This window comes from Ranitomeya imitator, chromosome 3 (genome assembly GCF_032444005.1).
Source record: "Ranitomeya imitator isolate aRanImi1 chromosome 3, aRanImi1.pri, whole genome shotgun sequence".
NCBI lineage: Eukaryota > Metazoa > Chordata > Amphibia > Anura > Dendrobatidae > Ranitomeya > Ranitomeya imitator.
Window position 1 is genome coordinate 355,611,848 of NC_091284.1, and position 16,734 is coordinate 355,628,581.

Genomic DNA, 16,734 nt, shown 5'->3' on the forward strand with positions numbered 1-16,734 from the left:
CCCTATAGGGGGACACAGTGTGAGAGGACAATGTGAAGAGGGGGGTCAGTATGGAAAGGAGAGGTCAGTGTGAAGAGCATGTACCATAAGAGGGACAGTGTGGGGGTCATATTTTGTGCAGACAATATAGTGAGGGGCAATTTTTTTTTATTCAGGAGCATTATAATGACACTTGTATCTTTAAGGGCATCATGTGGAGATTTTCTGCAAAAGAGCGGAGAAGATGTAAGTCTGCAGAGACGGCTGTGGATGAGAAAACTGATTATGGGGTCTGGACAAGATAAACAAAAGAAGAACGACTCCAGAGACAACGTCATCTATAAGGTACCTGGATATAAATGTTATTTGTGATACTAACTAACTCTCATGTTTTTATATATGTTCGGAGCATTAAAGGGGATGTCTAGGTTTGTGATGAGTCTGCATTCAGGCCATGTGCACACGTTCAGTATTTTTCGCGTTTTTTTCGCGTTTTTTCACTATAAAAACGTGATAAAAACGCGAAAAAAAACGCTTACATATGCCTCCTATTATTTAAAGTGTATTCCGCATTTCTTGTGCAAATGTTGCTTTTTTTTCCGCGAAAAAATCGCATTGCGGAAAAAAAAGCAACATGTTCATTAAATTTGCGGAATTGCGGGGATTCCACACACCTAGGAATGCATTGATCTGCTTACTTTCCGCATGGGGCTGTGCACACCATGCGGGAAGTAAGCAGATTATGTGCGGTTGGTACCCAGGGTGGAGGAGAGGAGACTCTCCTCCACGGACTGGGCACCATATAATTTGTAAAAAAAAAAAAGAATTAAAATAAAAAATAGTGATATACTCACCCTCTGATGGCCCCAGAGTCCTCCCGCCTCTCAGCGGTGCACGCTGCCGCTTCCGTTCCTATAGATGCTCTGTGTGAAGGACCTGCGATGACGTCGCCGTCTTGTGACCGCTCACGTGACCGCGTCGTCATCGAAGGTCCTGCACACACACATCATCTATAGGAACGGACGCCGCTGAGGAGATTGGCTGTCTGCAGGTAAGTATAACCATTTTTTTTTTTTAATTATTTTTAAACATTCTATTTTTTACTATTGATGCTGCATAGGCAGCATCTATAGTAAAAAGTTGGTCACACTTGTCAAACACTATGTTTGACAAGTGTGACCAACCTGTCAGTCAGTTTTCCAAGCGATGCTACAGATCGCTTGGAAAACTTTAGCATTCTGCAAGCTAATTTCGCTTGCAAAATGCTAAAAAAAACGGGAAAAAAACAGGAAAAAAACGCAAAAAAAAAAAATGCGGATTTCTTGCAGAAAATTTCCGGTTTTCTTCAGGAAATTTCTGCAAGAAATCCTGACGTGTGCACATACCCTCATTCTTTGTGACTGCAGACTTCTGAATTCTCACAGTGCGCACTGCAGGCTGTCAGGATTCTCTTGTGCTGGGGATTTACATTAATCCACTTATCAGCAAGAACAGTACTCCAGATAACCTGTGTATTCTTAAGGGTATGTGCACAGTCAGGATTTCTTGCAGAAATTTTCCTGACAAAAGCTGGACATTTCTGCCAGAAATCCGCATGCGTTTTTTTCGCGTTTTTCGTGGAAAAAAAAACGCACCATGTGCACAAAACATGCAGAATGCATTCTAAATGATAGGATGCATAATGTATGCATTTTTAATGAGTTTTTATAGCGTTTTTACCGTGAAAAAAAACACGAAAAAACCTGAACGCCTCAATCTTAGCAGCTAGTTAAGGAATTTAATGATAAAACTTAGCTTTTAATCCTATTAACTAAAATCTCAAAAGTGACAACAGGTGCATAAAGTGCCAGTGCTTCAACAAAAAAACAAGAAAATGCAGATAAAAACCAATAGTACAATATTTGTAAACCACACATATGCCTCAACCTACGCTATATGCTACTGCGAGCGGTGATTACCGGGTCCGGTGGAGGGATGTCTGTGCGCAGTGCAGGCAGTGAGGCAGGGACTGAGGGTGTGGACAGAGAGGATGGAGACCCGGAGACTGCCCGTCCCAGTCTACGCCGTAGAGTAGAGCCTCATTATCATAGGAATATGTCAGCTAATACATTGTTTTCCTAAAGCTTTATAGTGTAGTTTTAGGTCAGAGTGGGATGGTTAAGGATGAGCTAGGAAGGTGCAGGAACAGGTAGTGATGGCTACTTGCGGACATGTGCGGCACTTGGGGTTTTGCACTTGCGGTGATACAAAAAACACTGCTAGCAGTGTTTTTTTCCATTGCCTGCAAGTACTGCATTTGCTGGATTGCGGCATAACCGCAATTGCCGCACATGTCCGCAAGTCCCATAGGGAATGAATGAGGCCGAACGCACTGCTGCCGTAAGTGATCCGTTACATGGCAGATGTGGAAAAACTGCCGGATCTGCTGTAAAAGGCTACTTGCACATCAGCGATTTATGGCAAAGTCACTGCCGATGGTGTCATACTCACCAATGGGGGAGGCAGCACTAAAAGTGCCTAGGGCAGCAGAAACTCTAAATATGGCCCTGACTATCGGCAACAACAGGTGCAGGGTTAGAGGCATCTTCACATGCACTGCGGACTGGGGATTGGCTTCTATGCAAAGCAGTGGTGTCACCTGCAGAAAGTGTTCCTGGAGCCTGGGGTTCGGCTCACAAAGCTGGGTGCTTTGCTGTCATGTGCCTGATCATGCTGGTGGTTGCCAGGCTGGTGGTTTTGTTACCCCTGCTGATGCGGGCATGGCAGGTGCTGCAAATGGCATGTTTGGGGTTATCGGCAGAGTCTTTAAAAAATAACCAGACTCGGGAAGATCTAACAGTTGGCATGGCAACTTCACTCATGTTGGTGTTACGGGGAACGAATGCACGCCTTCTGTGGCCACAACACTGCTTCTTCCTGCCTGTTGGATTGATATTCCTCCTTCCCCATGTGTGCTTCTGTCCTCGCTCTGCATGTCCTCTTGCCAGGTTGGGTCAGTCACTATGTCATCCACCACCTCGTCTTGCACATCCACACCCTGCTCCTCCTCCTGACTTTCTGGCAATTGTGTCTCATCATCGTCCACATCTTGTGACACTTTCCCACCATCGCCTTCGTGTGACCGTGTCTGGTCAAACCTTTAAGCATGGCTACATGTGATCTCATCTGGCCCCACTTCAAGTTGACTGGCCGAGAGTCTGGATTCTTGAAAGGGAAATCTGAACAGCTCTGCGGAGTGTCCAAGTGTGAGATCAGTTGTTTCAGGGCACTCGGCATGGTGGGAGGAAGGAGGATCAGGGTGAGGAATATCCAGTCCACACTCACGGCTACTCAGACTTGACCATGTGGAAGACATGGTGGTGGTGAAGGTGGCGGCTAAGTGACTGGAAGAATTTTCCGCTATCCAAACAATAACCGTTTCACACTGCTCTGGCTTTAATAGTGGTGTGCTGCGATCCCCTAGAAACTGGGACAGGAAGGTCAAGCGAGAAGATGTGGGTCTTTGTTGTGGCCCACTTTCAGCTTGGCCACAGTCTCGTCCTCTGCATACACCATCATGTCCACTTCACCGTCCCTTACCCCTTAACTTGCCCATTTTAAATGGACTACTGAACTATTCCAAAAGCTCAACCAAAATGAATTTATTTGGAGCAAATTTATATCTGATCATTATGCCTTCAAAACTATGATTTTTCCACCACAGATACAACAGGCCGCAGCCACAGATAACAGACTGTATACAATATTTTTTGTTTTTTGGAAAATTTGAAGAAAAAAAAGAAAGAAAGTGTGGAACAAGGTTAGCAGACAGAACTATGCAACTTATGCCTGCAGAGCTACGAGTTTTCCACCACAGATACACCAGGCCTCAGCCTGACATAACAGACTGTATAAAATATTTTTTGTTTTTTGGTGAATTTTTGAAAAAGAAAAAGAGAACAAGGCTAGCACACAGAACTATGAAACGTATGCCTGCAAAACTACGATTTTTCCACCACAGATACACCAGGCCTCAGCCTGACATAACAGACTGTATACATTTTTTTTGTTGAATTAAAAAAAAAAAGAGTGGAACAAGGCTAGCTGACAGAACTAAGCAACTTATGCCTGCGAAGCTACGATTTTTCCACCACAGATACACCAGGCCTCAGCCTGACATAACAGACTGTATAAAATATTTTTTGTTTTTTGGTGAATTTTTGAAAAAATAAAAAGTAGAACAAGGCTAGTACACAGAACTATGATACGTATGTCTGCAAAACTACGATTTTTCCACAACAGATTCACGAGGCCTCAGCCTGACATAACAGACTATATACATTTTTTTGGGGGTTTTGGAGAATTAAAACAAAAAAAGGGTGGAACAAGGCTAGCAGACAGAACTATGCAACTATGCTAGCAGACAGAACTATGCCTGCAAAGCTACGATTTTTCCACGACAGATACACCAGGCCGCAGCCACAAATAACAGACTGTATCATTTTTTTTTCTGTTGTTTGTGATATTTGCTAAAAAAATAAAAAATGAGTACCACAAGGCTAGCAGACAGAACTATGAAACTTATGCCTGCGAAGCTACAATGTTTCCACCACAGATATACAAGCCTTCAGCCTCAGATAACAGACTGATCTAAATGTGCCCTTGATTTTTTTGGGCACAACTAAATTGTGTCAACAAGTTGGCTATGACACAAAAAAAAGATTTTTTGGCGCACTTACATCTGGTGCCTGGGACACAAAATAAAAAAAGGGTAGATTTGCACGTTTTTCAATTACAATAACCTGGCTGTAGTAGGCAGCGTAAAAAAACAAATAAATATTGAAATAAGGGGGCTATGGATTGCTTTAGAATAAAAGGAGCAGGTATAAGGTGAAGGAAAAAAAAGCTGGAGAAAACTGCAGCTAGGTATATATTACATAAGCAGCAGCAGACAGTAATGGAGCTTTTGGAACTATGCAGTGCGAGCTATGTACTCACATACAGTGCATGCAGGCCTTCCACTGATGCAGATATGTGCACATAGACTCCCCTGCCTATGTAGCGCTGCAATCTCTGGACCCCCAAATTAGCCCTAAAAAGCACTGTTGGCTTCTCAGGAGTTGTGGACTGAACAGTTGATGACCTACACTAACTATTAAAAGGATGATTCTGACCCTATCTCAGCAGCAGCTCTCCCTACACTCGCTAAGTCCGGAGCAGAAGCAGCAAGCAGGGCTGCGCCAGGTCTCTTATAGATCTGATGACGATGTGCGGCCAGCCAATCACTGTAATATCACAACAGAGATGGCTTTGGCATTACAGTGCATGGCTGACAATTCCTGCACTGTCATTGGTGCACTAAAGAGCGCCAGAATTGCAGGGCGGAGACCCGAGCTCCCGACGAATATTCCTGGAAATACTCCGTCGAGTACACAGAACATAGTGATACTTGGGTGAGTACGGAGTAGTGGCGAGCACGTTCGCTCATTACTACTCGCTTTATAAAACTGAACATGGACAAAACAGAATTCATCATCTTTCCCCATCTCATTCCACCCCTCCATGAGACCTATACATCAATGTTAATGGCTGCTCACTTTCTCCAGTCCCACAGGCTTGGTGCCTCGGGGTGATCCTTGACTCTGCCCTTTCTTTGAAGCCACATATCCAAGCCCTTGCCTCCTCCTGCTGACTTAAAATCAAAAATATTTCTCGGATCCATGCATTTCTTTACCATGAAACCACAACACTAGTGCACGCACGCCCTTATCATCTCCCGCCTTGACTACTGCAACCTCCTTCTCTATGGGCTCCCCTCAAGCACTCTGGCACCTCTCTAATCCATCCTACACTCTGCTGCCCGATTAATCACCTGTCTCCCCGTTATTCCCCAGCCTCCCCTCTCTGCCAAGCCCTTCACTGGCTTCCTATTGTCCAGAGGCTCCAGTTCAAAACCTTAACTATGACATACAAAGCCATCCACAACCTGTCTCATCCATACATCTGTGACATGGTCTCCCGATACTTACCCACACGCAACCTTCGATCCTCTCAAGATCTCCTTCTCTACTCCCCTCTTATCTCTGCTTCCCACAACCACATACAAGACTTCTCCCGTGCTTCCCCTTTACTCTGGAATATTCTACCCCAACAAATCTGACTCTCACCTACCACGGAAACCTTCAAAAAGAACCTGAAGACCCACCTCTTCCGACAAGCCTACAACCTGCAATGATCCCTATTCAGCTAAACCGCCGCACAACTGTCTCTACCCTCTCCTAGTGTATCCTCACCCATCCTCTTTAGACTGTGAGCCCTCGCGGGTAGGGTCCTCTCTCTCTGTATTTATGTGTGCCTTGTTTTGCTCATGTTTATTGTACTTGTCTATAATTGCCCTTCCACGTGTAAAGTGACATGGAATAAATGGAGCCATAAAAATAATAATAATAATGAGTGTTCCAAGGTTTTCACGATAGTCTTGTCGTATAAACAGGCTGCTGACTGCCTGATGAATGTGCAAAATTTGATGCATTGAGTGAAATTATCTCAGGTGCTGCTTAAAAGATCATTGTTCTCTACAGCATAGCCATTGTCCTGTGTAAACAGGACTTGCAATGCCAAGAACCATAGCAGCCTATCTGCACTGTACAAACGATTACAGATTGTTCAGTGTACATCGAAACAGGCTATTAAATGACTGATAATCAGTAAATATTTACCAATCACTAATCATTTAATGCTACAACTAAGATAATGTAAACCGACCTTTACAGAACTAAGGGGCAAATATAGCTTTTCTCTATATGCAATAGAGATGGAAACTGTGCTTACAATGACCCCCACAACAGGGTGAGGCAGCTGAATGCAAGACTGTATGATGCACAGATTACTAAGAGAAATTACAGCAATTGTTCAAAGATAGAGCTACGGAGGATGAACAGCAGACAAGGGGTCAGAAAAGGACATACTGACTGTTCTATGTAATATACTGTATATAAAATTGGACAAATAACAGGAAACACAGAAAGAAAATTAGGTCTCACAAGAGATTAGCAATTTATCCTTCAATGCTCATCTGGAATCATCAGGTGTATCTACAGTTAAATAAACTGAAAGAAACTGCCAAAGGAAAATGATCATTAGCGTGATACAGAACGCCTGGATATGTGTAGCTGAAGACAGCACCAAAACTTCACGCCAGCTGCTCAAGACAGGACAATCTTTTAGAATACCCTTGTTTCGTTCTTTCGTTTTGTTTTTAGACCGTATATGCTCTATATACAGTATATATGTATATATATATATTTTTTTCCCCCATCTTATTACAGAAAGATAGCCACTGCGGGACCCAATCTGCACGGACTCATACGGACTCATACGGAGGAGAGGCTTCTGTCAGCCCACTCTGCCATAGAGGCCTCTCTTGTAACCTTGGCCAGATCTGTGCCTTGCCACAATTCTGTCTCTGAGCTCCTTTGTCAGTTCCTTTGACATCATGATTCTTATTGGGTCTGACATGCACTGTGAGCTGTGAGGTCTTATATAGACATGTGTGTGCCATTCCAAATCAAATCCTATCACTTTAATTAAAGACAGCTGGACTCCAATGAAGGAGCAGAACCATCTCAAGGAGGATCACAAGGAAATGGACAGCATGTGACTTAAATATGAGTGTCTGGGCAAAGGGTCTGAATACTTATGACTAGTGTTGAGCGATACCGTCCGATACTTGAAAGTATCGGTATCGGATAGTATCGGCCGATACCCGAAAAATATCGGATATCGCCGATACCGATATCCGATACCAATACAAGTCAATGGGACATCAAGTATCGGAAGGTATTCTCATGGTTCCCAGGGTCTGAAGGAGAGGAAACTCTCCTTCAGGCCCTGGGATCCATAGGGATGTGTAAAATAAAGAATTAAAATAAAAAATATTGATATATTTACCTCTCCGGCGGCCCCTGAACTCAGCGCGGGTAACCGGCAGGCTTCTTTGTTCAAAATCAGCGCTTTTAGGACCTGAGAATCACGTCCCGGCTTCTGATTGGTCGCGGGCCGCCCATGTGACCGCCACGCGACCAATCACAAGCCGCGACGTCACCGCAAGCTATTAACGCGCTCATTTTTAAAAATGAGCGCGTTAATGGCTTTCAAAGACGTAGCGGCTTGTGATTGGTCGCGTGGCCGCGACCAATCACAAGCCGCGACGTCTTTGAAAGCCATTAACGCGCTCATTTTTAAAAATGAGCGCGTTAATAGCTTGCGGTGACGTCGCGGCTTGTGATTGGTCGCGGCCACGCGACCAATCACAAGCCGCTAGGTCTTTGAAAGTCATTAACACGCTCATTTTTAAAAATGAGCGCGTTAATAGCTTGCGGTGACGTCGCGGCTTGTGATTGGTCGCGGCCACGCGACCAATCACAAGCCGCTACGTCTTTGAAAGTCATTAACGCGCTCATTTTTAAAAATGAGCGCGTTAATAGCTTACGGTGACGTCGCGGCTTGTGATTGGTCGCGGCCACACGACCAATCACAAGCCGCTACGTCTTTGAAAGTCATTAACGCGCTCATTTTTAAAAATGAGCGCGTTAATAGCTTGCGGTGACGTCGCGGCTTGTGATTGGTCGCGGGGCCGCGACCAATCACAAGCCGCTACGTCTTTGAAAGTCATTAACGCGCTCATTTTTAAAAATGAGCGCGTTAATAGCTTGCGGTGACGTCGCGGCTTGTGATTGGTCGCGTGGCGGTCACATGGGCGGCCCGCGACCAATCAGAAGCCGGGACGTGATTCTCAGGTCCTAAAAGCGCTGATTTTGAAAAAACGAAGCCTGCCGGTTACCCGCGCTGAGTCCAGGGGCCGCCGGAGAGGTAAATATATCAATATTTTTTATTTTAATTCTTTATTTTACACATCTCTATGTATCCGATACCGATACCCGATACCACAAAAGTATCGGATCTCGGTATCGGAATTCCGATACCGCAAGTATCGGCCGATACCCGATACTTGCGGTATCGGAATGCTCAACACTACTTATGACCATGTGATATTTTGCAAAAATTTCTACATTTCTATTTTTTTCAGTCAAGATGGATGCAGAGTGTACATGCAGAGTTAATGTGAAAAAATGAACTTTTTTGGATTTACCAAATGGTTGCAATGAACCAAAGAGTGAAAAATTTAAAGGAGTATGAATACTTTCTGTACCCACTGTACATAACATTTTATCAACTAAAACTGAAATCAGACACAGCTATGGCGTCTTCAGGCTCGGACTGGGTCATAAGCGAACAGGTGAATCCCTTGGTGGGCCCTGTGAAATTAGCATGTAACTTAACAGTGGGTCCCCTGAGTCTATGGTACCGGTGGGTCCTTAGCACCAGAGTCCAACACTGTCCTTTTTTTAATGGCCACATGCCTTAGAATAAATTAGGCTTTTACAACTGCTGTGCATCCATGCCAGAAATGTTACTCCAGTCAGGGACTAGAGTACATTTGTGGCATAATTTACCACCAAATTGGTGTAAATTTTGATGAATTTGCCGAATGGACATCACCATGCCACATGTCATCTTCCCCCACATGGCGTAGTTGGCCAGGACTGCATCTATGCTGACAGAGTCCACAATCAGGGTTCTGGTGTTCAATTCACTACATTAAAGTAATATGTTTAGCACAAATGTCCACCATCAGTATTCTATTGAGTGTACACCATTAGCATTTTTATATAAGCCTCTTGATGTGCTAAGTATATAAACACATTGAGGCAGGGATGAACTGTTCAATTTTCCATTGAGAGAGTAATTTTTTTAGCAGCACATTATTTAGAACTATAATGTTCTTTTCTTATGTCTACCTATCAATTTTTGTAGCCAGCATATTGTAGTGAGATTGGCAGAATCTTGCAGATTAATAGGTAGCGTAATAATCATCTTTTTGTTAGCCCTCTACTTTATTTTTAATCTCTTGCTTTATCTCTTTCTCAGGGTTATGCTAGTCATTGTAGTTGTGTAGCATATGTACCTCTTTTAATTATTGTAGAGTCCTCCTTAGTTCTAAGTGCAAAAATAACAAGTATTTTTTTTTATCTCCATTTTTCCACCCCTGTCAGTGATTTAACAACATTTGATTATATCATATACTATAGATGGTGAGGTTTTCTAAGTCTTTGCAACTTTACATTGTGGAACATTTTTTTCTGAAACTGTTCTAACATTTTACTTGCAGTTGCTCACAGATTGGTGAACCTCTAACCATCTTTAATTAAGAGAGACTCTGCCTCGCTAACATGCTACTTCTATACAGAGTCTTAGTTGAAATTTGACCTGTTAAAATGTCCCCAGCTGATGGTTGGGATATGTTTAACATTTAAGGTACTCTTCCATATTGAGAGGTGCCTTAGCAACTTTAGTCATCAGTCTGTTTTCTGCTACCTTGTTGTAAGGTGCCTATACCTGCCTGCTCTTTTTGAACCTGATCCTGTGTGCTCTGCTTACACCTGATTCTGCCTGCCCTGTCTGAACTTGATCCTGTCCACCCTGCTGTATTCTGTTATTGAGCCCGTCTTGCCTTAACCAAGTCCAGAACCTGAGCCTTCTTGATCACACATATACCGCTACCCTCACTAGTCCAGTCTGAACCTTCACCTGTTATCCTGTACCCAAGTCCATCCTGTGTTACTGAACCTATCTCGTCCATTTCCGATCCAGTACATATTCTGTCTACCAGCTGCATGTTAACCTGTTAACCAGTTTGTGGCCGTTCCTGCTTCCCTGCCCCTTTGGTGGTAACCTGCCACATCTCCGGGGTCTGTCCTAGAGTGGCACCTGCGTTCCACCCGAGTTCAAGTCCAACCACACGATCAGGGGCTCTAGTGAAGAAACACATGGTCGCTTAGTTATGCTCCTCCAGGCTTTCCCCATACTGTGGAATTGTGGATCCACAACCACATTGATAACATGAAGATGTTCTTTCTTAGTACCACTTTCCTTTTGTTAACCCTGTCCAATCTTTTTTTGAGATGTGTTTCTGCCCATTTCTAAATAAGATAAGTTTCTCAAATTATATGGAAAAATGTCTAAATTTGAACTTTTGATCTGTGTTCTATATTTTGTGTTGTGAGTAAAATAGGGCTATAAGGGCTATCCAAATAATTGCATTCTTGTTTTCTTTACACAGAGTACCAACTTTTTTGCAATTGGGGTATAAGTCAGAAAAATTGATGGGCCCCCTTTGAAGGGGATAGGTGTCCTGTATGGTGTCAACTACCAGATAACTGTGAGCTGATAATCCACCAATCGCCATAACTGGAAATTTGTGTCCCCAATTTGTATAGAATGGCATTCAATTGTTATGGTATTGCCAGAGAAAGCCAAATGCTGTACTCAGCTATCTTCAGCAGTCCCACAGAGGTCGTATGCCGCACACATACATGACTGATGGATCCAAAGAAATCCTCTTTTTATAAACGAGAAACCAATGACAAGAGAATGCTTTGGGACCAATCAAGCTTTTTTTTTTATATTGCATTTTGGTGGATCAGCAGTTGATGGTGACTCAAGTTAAAAAGGCAAGAAGAGTGCACACTCATTACTAAGCATTTCTGACATTTATGGCAATATTTTAAAGAATCTATTTTTTACTTTACTATGTGAACAATGTACACTCAATAAATTAGAGCCCCATGTAGAAAGGGGTGGAGGAACGAGTGCACGGATATCATACACCGTGTAAGTTGGTAACTTTTAGGGTATGTGCACACGTCAGGATTTCTGGCAGAAATTTTCCTGACAAAAAAAACGGACATTTCTGCCAGATATCCGCATGCGTTTTTTCATGCATTTTTGGTGCGTTTTTTTGTGTTTTTTCCCAAATGCATAAAATAAAGGGAAAAACGCAGAAAATCCGCAAAATTAATGAACATGCTGCTTTTTTTACCGCGATGCGTTTTTTTCACGGAAAAAAAAGCATCATGTGCACAAAACATGCAGAATGCATTCTAAATAATAGGATGCATAATGTATGCGTTTTTAATGAGTTTTTATAGCGTTTTTACTGCGAAAAAACCTGAACGTGTGCACTTAGCCTTAATTATGTATGTGAGCCTTAGCGAGCTGGGCACATAGGGATGCCTTTCTATATGGGGCACTAATTTATTGAGTGTATATTGTTCACATAGCACAATATAGATTGGTGGTAATTACCCTATACAGTATTCAGGCTTTATAATTGGAAACGGTTGCCATGTAGATTTTTGGGTCTGATTTGTGCTATTGGTTCTACTATCAGTGTTTTCACTGCAATTCATGATTACTCGGGTGTATCTGTGATAATCCTTGCTACTTGTTCCTCACATTGGAGGTAATTCTTTTGATAAAAATCATTGATGTTTTAACCAATAAAATGTATTTATTTTTGGAGTATATATGTGCATTGTGCTGTTTTGTCATTTCTTGCTTTACAAAAGCAAATAGTGGCTGTTTTTGGATTAGGATGGTTTAATTATGGCACAATGATAATTGTGGGATCATAAAAGAGTGTGATGTAATGTTAGATCACAATGTATTTAAAGAGGACCTGCTACTTGCCATAAATACATTTTTTACATGAATGCTTTTGTTCTACTGAGTATCATTTTTTTTCTTTTGTTCCTGAATTGTTCCAACCCTGAGATATGTCCTTCTATTTCTGTATATAAATCTAGTTATCCTCCTAAGAGGCATGATCCTCAAGAAGTTACCCAAATACAAAAGTTGAATATTATGTCCCATTGGCTAACACAAGATTTATACACAAGAAAGAGAGGGTCATATCCCAGGAATGGAGAGGCACAGGAACAAAAGAAAAATAATGTCCGTTTTATGAGAACAGTGACTTTTACACCAGGTAAAAAATACATACTGTATGTATATTACAAGTGAAAAGGTCCTTTTTAAATAGTGTTGGTCATTCAGGAGTTTAGAATATTTTCGTGGTAAATGACATAAAGTAATGACAATCTCTTTTAGATGATTGCTTAATACTACTCACATCTGGATAATTAGAATGCTAAACTGAATATATAGAAAAATGAGAACACACAATAAAGACAGAACATTTCACAGGAGGAAGCAATAAAGCTGCCAGGACACTGATTACATCAAAAAGGTGAAGATACATTAATCAAAAGCAATACATAGAACTTACTGTACATTTTCTAAACTAGCAATGTGAGAAACACAGCTAGACATCTGTAATAGGTTGAGTAGTGTTGAGCTAATATACTTGTTACTCGATATTTCCCGAGCACGCTCGGGTGTTCTCCGAGTATATTTTAGTGCTCAGAGATTTAGTTTTCATCGCCGCAGCTGGATGATTTACATCTGTTAGCCAGCATAAGTATATGTGGGGGTTGCCTGGTTGCTAGGGAATCCCCACATGTAATCAAGCTGGCTAAGAGATGTAAATCATTCAGCTGAGATGAGGAAAACTAAATCTCCGAGCACTAAAAAATACTCGGTGGACACCCGAGCGTGCTTGGGAAATTTCGAGTAACAAGTATATTCGCTCATCACTAGTAAAGAGTGAATACTGCATTATATTACTCTCTAACCTACTTTAGCCCAACTCCAACCCTAATGGAAAAATGGAAATAAAAATATATTTTTTATTTTATTATTTTTCCCTAACTAAGAGGGTGATAAGGGGGGGTTATTTAATATTTTTTTCATCACTGTGATAGAGTCTCTCACAGTGATCACAATGATCAATAGGAAATTTTTCCTATTGGTGCCAGCCAGTATCTGGGGGATCGGGGGCTAAAGTGAGTTGGGCTAAAGTTAGGGTTAGGGCTATGGCTAGGGGTTAGAGTCTGGGTTAGGGCTAGGGTTGGGGCTAGGGTTAGGGCTAGAGTTAGGGTTAGGGTTGGGATTACAGTTAGGGTTGGGATTAGAGTTAGATGGGTGTTATGGTTAGGTTTGTGGTTAGGGTTATGATTAGGGTTGGGATTATGGTTAGGGGTGTGTTAGGGTTAGGGTTGAAGTTAGAATGGGGGGTTTCCATTGTTTAGGTACATCTGGGGGTCTCCAAACGTGACATGGCACCACCATTGATTCCAACCAATTTTGTGTTCAAAAGGTCAAAAGGTGTTCCCTCCCTTCTGAGCCCTGCCATGCGCCTAAACAACGATTTTTCCCCACATCGGCGTACTCAGGAGAAATTGCACAACAAATTTTGTGTCCATTTTCTCTGATACCCTTGCGAAAATAAAAAAATTGGTTCCAAATTAAATTTTTTGTGAAAAGCGTAAAATGTACATTTTTTCCTTCCACATTGCTTTAGTTCTCGTGAAGCACCTGAAGGGTTAATAAACTTCTTGAATGTGGTTTTGCGCAGCTTGAGGGGTGCAGTTTTTAGACTGGTGCCACTTTTGGCTATTTTCTGTTATATTGACCTCCAAAGTCACTTCAAATGTGAGGTGGTCCCTAAAAAAATGGTATTGTAAATTTTGTTGGAAAAATGAGAAATCGCTCGTCAACTTTTAATCCTTATAACTTCCTAACAAAAAAAATTTGCTTTCAAAATTGCGCTGATGTAAAGTGGATATGTGGGAAATGTTATTTATTAAGTATTTTGTATGACACCTCTCTCTGATTTAAAGGCATAAAAATTCAAAGATTGAAAATTGCAAAATTTTCAAAATTTTTGCCAGATTTCTATTTTTTTCATAAATAATTGCAAGTCAAATCAAAGAAATTTTACCACTATCATATGTCACAAAAAACAATCTCAGAATCAGTGGGATACGTTGAAGTGTTCCAGAGTTATAATAACCACATAAAGTGACAGTGGTCAGAATTGTAAGGCTGCCGTCACACTAGCAGCATTTGGTCAGTATTTTACATCAGTATGTGTAAGCCAAAACCAGGAGTGGGTGATAAATACAGAAGTGGTGCATATGTTTCTATTATACTTTTCCTCTAATTGTTCCACTCCTGGTTTTGGCTTACAAATACTGATGTAAAATACTGACCAAATACTGCTAGTGTGAGGGCAGCCTAAAAATTGTCTTGGTCAGTAAGCACAAAATTGGCTCTGTCACTACGTCATCAAAATTTATATTGATTCTAAACATTAGTGACATACAGCATTGTTTGAAAAAATGCTTTAAGGGCAGTCGCACACGTCCAGATAATTCCGGTACCGGAAAAAATAGGTACCGGAATTATCCGTGTCCGTGTGCCCCTGCGTTTCTGTGGCACATCAGTGTGGCACACGTGCGGCACACGTGTGCCGCCCGTGTGCCACCCGTGTGCCCACTGGGTACCACACGCACCGTGCAGGAGAGAGCACTAAAGTTTTGCGCTGTCCCCTGCATCTGGTGCTGAAGCCGCGATTCATATCTTCTGTGCAGCAGCGTTTGCTGTAAAGAAGATATGAATAATCCATTTTTTAGTGGTTTTTCTTGTTTAAAATAAAGGTCCATGTCCCCACCCCCTGTGCGCCCCTCCCCCCCCCCCCCCCCGCTGTTCTGAAAATACTCATCCAGCTCCCTCGTTGGCTGTCGCTGCTTCCTGTCCTGGCCGCACCTTCTACTGTATGCGGTCACATGGGGCCGCTCATTTACAGTAATAAATATGCGGCTACACCCCTATGGGAGGTGGAGCCGCATATTCATGACTGTAATCGGCGGCCCCACGTGACCGCATACAGTAGAAGGTGCGGCCAGGACAGGAAGCAGCTAAAAAAATGGATTATTCATATCTTCTTTACAGCAAACGCTGCTGCACAGAAGATATGAATGGCGGCTTCAGCACCAGTGTGGGGGGACAGCGCTTACTGGAGCGCTGTCTCCTGCACGGCACACGGACTGTTTTACACGGACCCATTTACTTTAATGGGTCCGTGTAGTACGTGCACTCCCACAAACACTGACATGTCTCCGTGTTTGGCACATGGAGACACGGTCCGCAAAAAATCAATGACATATGCACAGATGCATTGAGTTTAATGTGTCTACATGTGTCAGTGGCTCCGGTACGTGAGGAAACTGTCACCTCACGTACCGGAGCCACTGACGTGTGAAACCGGCCTAAAATAAAGCTCATATTGTCGCCAGAACTATTTCAGAAACAAAAAATTAAAATAGGCAGCATCATTTTGCAAATGAAAAACATACAATGTTGATTACTGCATATTTACAGTGGATACGTAAAGTATTCAGACCCCTTTAAATTTTTCACTCTTTGTTTCATTGCAGCCATTTGGTAAATTCAAAAATGTGAATTTTTTTTCTCATTAACCCCTTCATGACCCAGCCTATTTTGACCTTAATGACCTGGCCATTTTTTGCAATTCTGACCAGTGACCCTTTATGAGGTAATAACCAGGAGCGCTTCAACGGATCCTAGCGATTCTGAGATTGTTTTTTTGTGACATATTGGGATTCATGTTAGTGGTAAATTTAAGTTGATAATTTTTGCGTTTATTTGTGAAAAAAAACAGAAATTTGGCAAATAATTTGAAAATTTCGCAATTTTCAAATTTTGAATTTTTATTCTGTTAAACCAGAGAGCTATGTGACACAAAATAGTTAATAAATAACATTTCCCACATGTCTACTTTACATCAGCACAATTTTGGAACCAAAATACACCAATGAAAGTCAATGGGGGCGAGAAAAATACGGATTACACACGGACCAACAGTGTGATTTGCGAGAAATACGCAGCGGTGTTATATAGAAAAGCCGGTAATTCAGTGCGGTGTACAGTAAAATCACACTGACAGGTTAG